The sequence below is a fragment of the Electrophorus electricus genome, chromosome 3, assembly GCF_041902795.1.
Source record: "Electrophorus electricus isolate QZ-2024a chromosome 3, ASM4190279v1, whole genome shotgun sequence".
Classification (NCBI taxonomy): domain Eukaryota; kingdom Metazoa; phylum Chordata; class Actinopteri; order Gymnotiformes; family Gymnotidae; genus Electrophorus; species Electrophorus electricus.
In genome coordinates, this window is record NC_137499.1 from 9,820,453 (window position 1) to 9,832,510 (window position 12,058).

Genomic DNA, 12,058 nt, shown 5'->3' on the forward strand with positions numbered 1-12,058 from the left:
TTCACTTTCAGAAAATTCAAACACGCACACGCGCGCACACACACACACACACACACACACACACACACACACACACACAGGGCTCATATGTTGATCTGTTCACATAGAATCTAATGCTCTAGACAAAAAAAAGTGCTCTAGGTGTATGTGATGGGAAATGAATCCAGCCTTTTAATCCTGAGAGGGAGCTGGTTGCTGTAAGGCTGGGTGGTTCACTAGATGAATAAAAACATCTGACCTTTTTGAAAATAAAAGCAAGAGGTGTAAGAATGTATTTTCAGTCATGTACATGTCATATATGCCAGAGTGGTTCTGTGGGCTGAAATTGCCAGGGTGTAGCAGTGACTGCTACCTTCCCAAAAAGCAAAACATTACCACACCTGGGAGCTATGAACATGGTTCAGTCTTAAGTGTTTGGGTTTGAATGTGGTGAACAACTCAGAAACCATTAACTAACACTCACATTGAAAAAAGTTTCAAATGCAAACCGCAGGCAGGCCGTACGATCCAAGGAGAGTAAGAAATGTGCTGTTTAGTCGGGTGCAGTAATTTATACTTCATATTTCTCCTTCAGCAACAGAATGTTTGACACAGTACTGACTGCCCCTACATACACACAAACGAACTCACACGCGCACACACACACCAGGGGAGTTGGATTTGTGGGTGTGCACTGTAGAATAAAAACGTGTTATTTGGCACATGTTGTCCTTATTTCCCCAGTGGATGACATGCCAAATCCTGCTAGGTTAAATAGAATGATGTGTCAGCTGTTTCCTGTCTCCCAGCATGCACTATTACAGAAAAGAGTGCTCTTTTATATGTAGGCTAGGGAACAGCACCATGGAAACACTGAGCTACATCACTGTGGAAACAGTAGATGACAGTGAGGTTTTAGAGTGAACGTTGAATATGACAGGAGAGGCTTTTGATATTCCATCTTCAAAGTAATTCCTTAACAGGTACAGAGTTCTCACCTCATCACCTTACAAGCTGGCAGCAAACCACTCATGTCAATCACAAACTTTTAAAGTACACATGTCAGGAGAGAAAGACAGGTCAGATTTATTGTTATTGTGAATTTTACTTTAATTATTAAACCTCTGTTTTTGTTCTTGGCAGCAGCAAAGACATATACCAGTCAATGCATATGGATGAGAATGAGGTCATTTTAAAACATACTATCTTTCATATTTATAGTGGATTATAATTACACAATTCTAAATGCTATAATTGCAAGAGTATGCATATTTATTTATATAGCACTTTGACCCAGTGAGTAAGCAAAAGGTGACAGCGGCAAGAAAAACTGGTTTTGACGGTGTGTGTGCATCTGAAACCCATCCCTCATGAGAAGATGCATCAAAGGCAATGGATAAGTAGTTGGCTGGGGGGGAAGTGTGAGGTGGGCTACAGCAGGGGGCATCAGGCGGTAGTGGGAGTAGCTCTGGCAGCTGAGACAGGTTGAGGCTTCAGTAACATCATGACATCAGGGGTAGGTGTACCTTGGCAGAAAGAGAGAATAGATTATTAGGCATATCCAGGCACGAGGGTGGGTAATTTAGGGAACTATAATGTGCAAAGTTGGACTCCGGCAGATCTACCTATGACAGCATATCTAAAAGGAAAGGGCCAGAAGTAACCACAGGTATGAGGGCACCCTGGAACATCAACACTCCACCGCTCTTAGTCAACAAACTAGATTGACAAAAGAGAGGTGAAGTGGCAGCATCACAACATCTCAGTTTACCAAAACTCCTAATTCCAATGGACCCTCCTGATCTACAACTTTACCTAAGATGGGAAGTAGTTAATAAAATGCCTACCTGTACAGAATTCGGCCTAACCTTATTGTCTCAAACATTTACAGGAAGGTTATTTCATAGTATAGAATGGTATATAGAAAAGTATGTGTGCATTATCTCTATTTGTGTGTAAAGGTATTTCTGTCTGCATGCATATTTTTAGACATGTAGCCAAATTATGAATTCATTAATGAGATGTACTTCTATTGTGAAACACAAACACCAATAGATTAGTACTGAAATGTACTCCAGATGTTTGATTTAGTAAAGGTGCAACAGGTTCAATATGGTGTCTTCTCAAGGATGTGTGTTTGTTTTTGTGTGTGTGTGTGTGTGTGTGTGTGTGTGTGTGTGTGTGTGTGTGTGTGTGTGTGAGTGAGAGAGAGAGAGAGAGAGAGACAGACAGACACACACACACACACACACGTTTCTAATCCTGTATCCTCAGAACTGTAAGACATGGTTATATTTTGATATGTGGTATTTTCCCTTTCCTATATTCTTCTCCCTCTCTCTCTCCAACACCCTCCCCTTTTAATATTTTAACTTAACTGGTGTCTTGTATGATGGAAGTTTATTATTTGTGTATTACACACACACACACACACACACACACACACACACACACACACACACACACAGAGAAAGAGAGAGCAGTCCAATAACCAAGAGGCTGTTGAACCAGATCTATTGTTTGGCATCTCTTATTGATCTTCATGCCATGACACTTTCTAGTCTCACTGGTTGTTTTGGATCAATAGTTTTGCTTGACTATCCAAAGAGAAGAGCTTTTGTCAACTACTAAAAGAGAGAGAGAGAAGATTTCCCCACAACCACATCTATATCCCAATGCAGTTCATATTGCTGCATGTCTTTGTGGTGTGGCCACTGCAATTACTATGCCATGTTAGCGCATGTACACCATTGCATGCAACTAGGACAGGAGGAACCGAACGCAAGATCTTGCATCTTGCAGAGAGAGTGCTGTCTAGTGCTGGACGTTTGGGGTGGATTTTCAGGCTCCATAATCATAAAGTAGATTTTGCATGGCTGCTGCAGTAAAGTGACTCTCTGACATTTACAAGTTAAAAGGAAGAAGAATCCTCCTCCCACTGGATCCATACGATTCATGGATTATTCATCCTGTCCATGTTGGGTTTGTTGGCATAGTTACTGTCATGGCTACATCAGAAAATCTGATCCCAAACAAGTCTCCCCTTTCCATTATGTCCAAATAAACCTAAAGCAAACAAGCCCATTGCTAACAAGACACTAGAGTGCTCTCTTATGGTTTAGGATGTTATATTAAATCAGCGGTGCACAAAGACCTTTCATAAGTTTTTCAGTAATTCAGATTTGACATTATATAGAATTTGATCACAGTAACAAAACAGTCTTAGCAGTAAGACTGTTCCCTGTTGTTTCATTAGTAGTGTTGGTGAATAGTGAAGCCCTGCTTGGGGTACCCTGCGAGATTGAGAGTGCGTGTATTCAGCTCTGACTTGCTGCCTGTCAGTACCTCATCACAGCCCGGTTAGGGCTGAATCATGCTCCACTGGAGAGCGTGCAACGGTCACTGGATTTCAGGAAAATGTCACAGCAAATTGCCCTTCGATGAAACAGGATCTTTGGCGTAATTAACCCTTACAGAAAACAGTATTCTGGTTTTTTTCTTTCCTGGTTTCCTTTTGCATTCCTGTATAATATGTCATTCAGGGCTTTGAAGTCAGTCTGCACTGCCGCAAATTACTGCTTTCATCATCCAATCAGTGCGGAGTATCAGGCTGACATCTCCAATAAGCATCTCACCCCCCCCCCCGCCCCCCCGCCTCGACGGCACAAATGCCACTTTGAAATATGACTTAGAAATGAATGTAGCAATCTTCTTAGGAGCAGGGTATCTGTTTAAGAGATTTAAATATTTAAATAAAGTTGACTTGACATAATTCTTTGCTTTATTTTCGCCACCATCCTCTCTGCTGATGGGGTAGACAGAAGTGTGGATGAACGTGTGTGAAATCTGTTATAGAATTCAGAATACAGAAGGACACCATAACAATAATCCACAAGAACAGTAATAATTCAGAAACAATAATAATCTTTGTTAGTACAGAATGTTTTACTTTGAGTCCAAAATCTCAAAGTGCTTTACGTAGTATACATGACAAGTACATTAAAGAAATTATATTGCTAGTTAGTACACATCATAAAAATTAAAAATAAATAAATACCCACTAAACTTGGTTTTCTTATAGCCCAGGTTAAACAAGTACGTTTGTAATGTGGATATAAAAATATAGATTCTATTCCAACTGCATTTAATCAATTCTTTAGACAACAAATAAATAAATATAAATATAAATACATACATACATATATAATTTCATACCATTTATACCTATATATATAAAGGTATAAATATATAAAGGTATAAATGGTATGAAATTATAAAAACATATATCTACACCCAGAAAATTCTGAAATGATGAGTCCAGCAGGCTGCATTTGTGAAGGGTGGCTGTGTCTAACCCAAACCAACATACAAACACAAAACCTTATCCCCACTCAATATTTAAAACATAATCTCTCAACCCCACTCAACACACAAATGCACACTGTCTCAACTTAGGTCCACTTAACACACAAACACACACTACCTAATCTTATAGCTACTCAACTAGTACATACAAACAGACTCTCTAAATGTATTCCCATTCCATTAACACACATTCTCTAAACCAATGCACAAACACACAATGTATCTTCAGCAGGATAAAGCAGTCCAGGTCATACATTAAACTGCAAGATGCGCTTATGTTCAGGTCTAGAACCTGAGGACACAGTTATAGCATACTGTGCTTTAAAGTCAATTCAAGTTTATTTGTCATTTACATAAACATACAGGACATTCATTGACATGTTTGTGGTGAGGCTCGGGTAATCATTGATACTGGCACTGATATACATAACTAATAACTGTCTACCTTCAGATTGTGTTCACACATGCTGTAAAGCTTTTTGAATAAAAGAATCAGCTAAATGCTGCAAATGTATAAGTAATAGTTTGATTAGCTAAAGAATTGTATTCTACCATGTATTCTATTAAGATTCAATTGATTATCATTGCTCAGTACAAGGTAACAAAATGCAGTATTTTCATATCCTGGCTACTTTGAGAGCTGGGGTCAGAAATTATACAGCACCCCTGCAGCTGAGCTGGTTAAGGGCCTTGTTCAAGGGCCCAACTGTAGCTGTATGGAAGAGCCAGAACCAACAACCTTAGCTCAAAGTCCCACCCACTAGGCTACCACTGCCCCTAGCCAGTTGTACAGGCAAAATATTTCAAAATCATCTACATTTATTTATTTATTCACCTCTGTGTTGGGGATTATGTATGTTATGTCTTGTCTATGCATTTAATTTTTATGTTGCTGTATGCCATGGTATACTATATATCGTAACACTTTATAATAACGATAGTTTATAGAGCATTTATAAGTTTTTAATTTATAATGAACTAATTAAATAATGAGTTAGTTAGTGTTAATCAAGAATTACTATATTAGTAATCATAAGATGCTTCATTCATAATGAACTAATCATGAACACTTTATAATAACGATAATTTATAGAGCATTTATAAGCTTGTAATTCATAATGAAATATTCATGAATTAATGAGTTGTTTAGTGTTTCCTAATATAGTCATTCATGATGAATAATCATTTATAAGATGCATCATTCATAATGAACTAATCATGAACACTTTATAATAACGATAGTTTATAGAGCATTTACAAGTTTGTAATTCATAATGAACTAATGAGTTAGTGTTATTTCCCATAAATTAATATATTAGTAATCATAATTAATTGATCATGAACAGATCAGGAAGCCAGATGTTATGCTTAATTGGGTATTTAAGCATTATTCTTTATTAGATAATGAATTGTGCCATTGCACATGTGCAGTTACAATGGAACTGTATGTAGTTAAAGTAAGTGTTCAGAATGTTGTTAGGTTACTGTGTGTAGGGTTTGGAGTTGGGGTCCAGGGACTTTAGGTGAGAGGTCATATTCACTAGGCTAACAATAGATTTTCCTTACCTCTTGCCTTCTTTTACCATGTTTTACAATAAAAGTCTCTTTGTGGGCACTGTCTTTGAGACGTCCTGGGACTGGACATGTCCTGCTGTAATATTCACAGTCTACATGTTTGCTTTTCTACACTTTATAAGATATAAGAATGCCCTGGTAACTCTGACCGCACATGTGTAAAATTTTGGTGTAGTGATAACCAGTTGCTGTCATGTCATGAGCCTTGCAATGGTGAAAACCCAACGTATACATAGAACTCATTGAGCTTCAGGTGCAACCTGACTTAACCACCATCCTTTAAGAGGCCTGGAAGACAAGCATCAAGACTCCTTGTTGTAGCCCTGCAGGTGGTGAAGTTCCTCTGGCTGTCTAAACACTAAAGTCCCTCATTGTCTTCAAACCCTGACTGAAAATGCACTTACCTGAACATTAGTTTTGCACTTATTAAAATGTTTTAACTGCATTTATGAGATATGCTATTGTGTTATGGACAGCAAAGTCACTCTGGATAAGAGTGTCTGCTAAACACCTTAAATGTTAATGTAAATATGTATGTTACTATTTCCAAATTAATTAAAGGTGAACAATTCAGGAATTCAGAAGATATGCACCTTTAGTTAATATACTGTTCACATCTTTACTAACCTTGGCTGCTAATAGTCTTTGTGAACCCCAATTAAAATAATTTAAAAGTGTAGCCATACAAATTATTTGTTAAACAGTAATAAACAGCAGCTGTAGTTTATAAATTACTTGCATGTCATATATAAATTATCTGTAGCATTTTTGCAGCCGCTAAACTAAAGTGGAAGCTATTCAATATGCACGAATATCTATAAATGTCGATAACTCATTTACTAATGACACACTTTCAAGTAAACTTATAATTTTGTTGTCTGTTAAGAAATGTATAAATGACTTGGTAATAATTTTTAAAACATGTTGCAGCCCCTTATTTAAAGTTGCAAAAAATATCAATATTTACAAAGGTTGGCAAACATTACTATTGCAAGTATTAAGTACTAGCTGGAACACATTTTTTATGTACCTAGCTCCATAAAATGACAGAGAAATCTCAAACGATAATAACAATATCTAAAGGATTTTACCAAAATATACCAAAAAGATGAGAAAGGATCGACAATATTTTATTCTGAATAGTACTAGGAACAGAAGTTTGTTACCGTTTTAATCATCACTATTTGCTGTACATTTTAAAAGAGCGTGTACTTCAACTTGAATTTCACTAATGTGACACTAATGAACAACCCTGAATTACATGACAATTCACTTTTGTATGAATATACATTTTTCAAGATCATGAATTAATCGTCCTAGAGTGCCATTATGGTGTCTTTTTGCTAGCCATTCATACCATTCTATTACTTTCAAGTGATCCTTTAACAGCTCCTCTGTCCTGTTACCTCTAAGCCTCCAAACAATTTCCTTGTATGTTCTCCAGGCCCTCTCTATATGCTGGGTGTGAGCTCCTGTATGAGCAACCATGTATAATATACTATGATTAACTGTGTAATGTCTGTAGCCAAGCTGAGGCAGAACCTGCTGGTAGACACGCCACTCACCACTGAGGATTGTGGATCCCCTCCTTACATGCTGAATGATAAGTGGCACTAATTCCCTTCTGGACCTTCTCTGAGCTAGGCGAAGAACTTGTTCTCTTTGTTTAGTGTGGACAGCATTTTCACCCAGCATCCCAGAGACCCACTGCCTCCTCCACAACGCCCCAGCCATCCGCCCTCTTCCATACCGTGTAACATAAAAAGTAAAGCATTATTACATTAATTAAGAACTATTAACAAGATGAAAGAATTACAGGTGTGAAGCATGAAGACTTGTGTGTCCATTACACATTATTAAAACTATACAAAATTCTATACCCACATAAAAGATGCACCTGCATTTCTTTTATGCCGGAAGTTTCTCTCATCTATGACAATGAATTGTCTGCGTCCTCCAATATGCTGTCCTTTCATTCTTCTGAGTTCTTCCATTGCCCCCACAGAAACCTCTTTCACTTTCTTAGACATTTTTGACAGAGTAGCAGAACTCCCAGCTATTTCATCTGCTATCATGTCAATTTGCCGTAAACACAGACCTTGAGAAAACCTGAAGGGACATAATTGTGCTAAATTGATTAAATAATTCAATAAATGTATTTAACACTTCCTTACTAAGACATTGAATGTACTCATTAAAATTGTAAAGCTCATTTGTTAATTAACTTAATTTGGTCATGTGAACTGTTCTAGTTATTTTGCTTCTTTTAATCAAACAATTTACTTTATTTGAATAAAACCAATTAACCTGCTTGTTACACATGGATTTTTTGAGGTTGCACCATTAAAATATTTTCACAGTGCACATCTAGAAAGTGTCTAGATGTACTGAACAAAAATCCGATTACAGTTCAAATGGCCACTCGGTCCACACTTGTTGTGTAAACTTAGACATATAAGTCCGCGTGCGTTAGCTGCTCCCACCTGTACACAAAGACGCTTTAGAACACTAAACACAGAGTTGTGTCTGACTGATCTCCTCGTCTGCCTCCCCCTGTGCACAGCACACTGGCATCTCCGGTATGATAACAATGATATGTACTAGGATAGCTATCTGTATAAAGAATCTAACAGTCTAGACCTAACGTTACATGTGTTTTGCCTATTTAAAAGACTGGTAAATTACTATTCGATGTAAGAATGTGCCAAAATCACAATGAGAAATGCTTGCAATTATTCTCTGCGTTTTTTAGGGGTCGTTAAAACGTTATTTGATAAGGTTTGCGTTAAGATAGATGGATTAATTTAGGCTAGGGTTATAGTAAAATATCTAAGTAAACTCGTTAGACTACCATTCATAGCAGTCCAAGCAATCGCTTTTGTGTAGTTTTATTTTGTGGTGACAGATCGCATTTCATCTTTTTTTTGTAATACTTTCTCTTTTTTGCATACACTTTATTAATTTAAAATGTTTTCTTTTTGATTTCTTGCCCTCCATCAGCTTCCTCAATTTCTTCGGCATATTGGCGCAATTAAAACTGGATGCCTCCCCCTTACATTTGTTATGATGGAATTTAGCGTTATAGCATTCCAGACCTGTCGCCAAGCGTACAAGCCTTTAAACTTAACAATACAATGAGTAATACAAATAGATATTTTCTTGATAAATAGCTCCTTGTGAATTTAAACCATCATAAGTAAAGTAAACGTTTGTTGACGTTCGAGTGAATTCATGTCGGCGCGCATCTAATTATTAGACAAGTTCCAGTTCTGTTTAGAGTCGGGGGACAATGGAGATGAGCACAGAACCTTCCACTCGTTCTCAGAATCCACAAAGTAGAATAGTACATTTAAGTCAGTATGAGTTGAGTCTGAACAAATCCGCTTTGTTAGATTACTCTGTAAGAAAGCTATCGTAAATTAGCCAACTACCTAGCTATTAAACTAGCGCGATGACGCTCTGGGGCATATTGGAAAAGGTTCCGCGAACACCACTTTGACTGTCTCCTGTATGATGCTACAAAAGCTGACTTGATGGGGATTGGGATGCAGGTTACCAAACTGCCTGTGCAGTTGATACTGATGGTGTCTTTCATGTCACATAGCTACTATGATGACGAGGTAAAATCATGTAATGTTATAAGGTAATATCTGAGCAACAAAGCTTAGTTTCTTTAAATATATTGCATGCTCACTATTAGCCCCAACAGCTGCTATGTCCTTGAAGAAATATCAGACCTTGCTAAAGAATGAGGAGGCCATGTCAAAAACAATTGCTGACCTGAAAGTCGAAAGAGAATCTCATAAAACAATTAGACAAATCTAAGTAGTTTTTAATCCTTTAAAAGGATTTGGTGTATGTCATGAATAGCAAGGAGTGTAAAACTCAACAACGGGAAACATTTCTCATTGGCTCCTGGCATTATCTGCATAATGTTTTACTGCTTTTACTCAACATGTTCGTGTTGATTTGAGTCCCTGGAATAACTTCTCGATTGTACATCTTTCTTATATTGTTTGGTTAACCACTCAGTGTTTTTTATTTTTACTTTTTTGTGTGTGTGATTTACCAGGATTCATAAAGTATGTACTACTTAAAGTATAATAAAAGCTTATTGTCATTTCTTTTTGGGGGTAGGTGGGTGGTTAGACCAAACTTTAAAAAATCATAACTAAAAGCCTACTTTGAAAGTTTATATGGTTACAATAAATATATTTGAAGTGCTTGTTGTAACTGTTTAATGGAAATTTGAACAGACAGGGTCTAGGTGAGTTGCCATTGAATTACCAAGTACTGTCCCTCTATGCAGGCCTATTATATTAGTTCTGAAACGTACAGAACAGATGTTTCTATTTGATATTAGACCAGAATAAGGGCCGGGAAGGAGGTACTTCAGAAGAAGATCTGCACACAGACCAAGACTCATCAGAGTGGTAAGACTCATCTTCATCCTCTACCTCCTCATCCTCCTCCTCCAGATCAACATCAATTTCCTCGGATGATCAGCGCAAAAAAAAGAAGAAGTAAAGAAACAAGAAAAATCTCAAAGAAGAACAAAAAAGAAAAATCAGGAAAGGTGTGACATTTTACACAGAAAAGATGAATGATCACAATAAACTCATCTGGGGATCATTCATGTAATATTCTATAATATTCTATAATATAAAGTAAAGATACCACATTAAATTTTTTAAATACATTTGTTTTTTTAGTAAATTCAAGAAAGTCATTACTGTTATTTTATTTTAAGATTTCACTGTCATTTTATGGAGCCAGGTAAATAAAAGAAAATGTGTTCCAGCTAGTACTTAATACTTGCAATAGTAATGTTTGCCAACCTTTGTGTGTGTGTATATATATATATATAGGGTGGGCAAAACATAAATAGATCCTCATCTTCCTCTCTGTATCGCTAATTTTTCTGCCATACTCCCCCCCCCCCCCTTTCTGTCCCTTCCAGTGCAATTGACTCCAGACTTGTGATGTATAGGAAAACGGCTTACTCATTCTTCCCGGCACTATATTTGATTATAAAATCTCATATAACACCTCAGACCTACTTAAATGTTTCTTTCAAACTGTGCAGACTGTGGGAATGAGAAAATAGTGACTTTGCTCTCGGAAATAAGTGAATCCGCTAATGTCAGATTTGTACAGAAAGGGGCAGAAAACCGAAGGAAAGCTTTAGACATATGGTAACAAGGTGTATGGCCACAGACTCTGTGGCCATACAGGCGACATCAACGACAGCCTCACAATCTTGCACTCTACCAGACCCGGTTCTCTCATACTTGATCCTAATCCATGGTGTAAGTCTGTAGTCTAGCAACCATTGGAGCTAGACACTAGGAGCCCCCGTACACAAAAAAACACAAACACACACATACACCAGTAGATTATATTTGTCTGTTTTTTCTTTTTCTTTTTCAATAAATATTTTTTGTCTAAAAATATATGAAAATAAACACAAACACCCAATGTGTAAAATATCTCTCTATCTAGTGAGACACAATGAGACACATTGTGTCCTCATCTCACTTGTAAAGTTATAAACCTATCCACTTACTTACACTTTCATTTTCAGATCACAAAGGTCCTGCTTAGCAAGATGATAAAGAGGATAGAGGGAGAGAGAGAAAGAAAGAAACAAGTTAATACTTAAGACCGATTTCCAGATCTGCCAAACTTAAGCATGTCTCTTAAAATTCGATTCCCTTGATTTTAGCAAAGAATTGGCCAAATTCAGAGCTGCTTCAGAGAGCAGTCAGATTCAGATTAAATGGATTTCTGGAGAATTCTTGAACAGACAAATGTGAGGAAAGGTCCAGGGACTGATTACACTGGTGGCTGATTGCTTAAGAACCATGACTTGTTTTTGTGCTTATTTTTACATTTATTTTCCTACTCTCCTTATCAGAGGAGATGATTAACTTCCTGTATGGAGGAAATAATCTGTAGTTGTTCCAGCAGTCAAGGTTCCATTACCAAAGTTGCTGGATGATAACTATCCTGTGACACTTACATCATCATTTTGAATGAATTGTGAAGAGAAGTTTAGTGTCTGTGATGTAGTTTAACCCGACTTGAACCATTTCAGTTTAGTGTCTGTGACATAGTGTAAATGACCCATTCCAGTTTA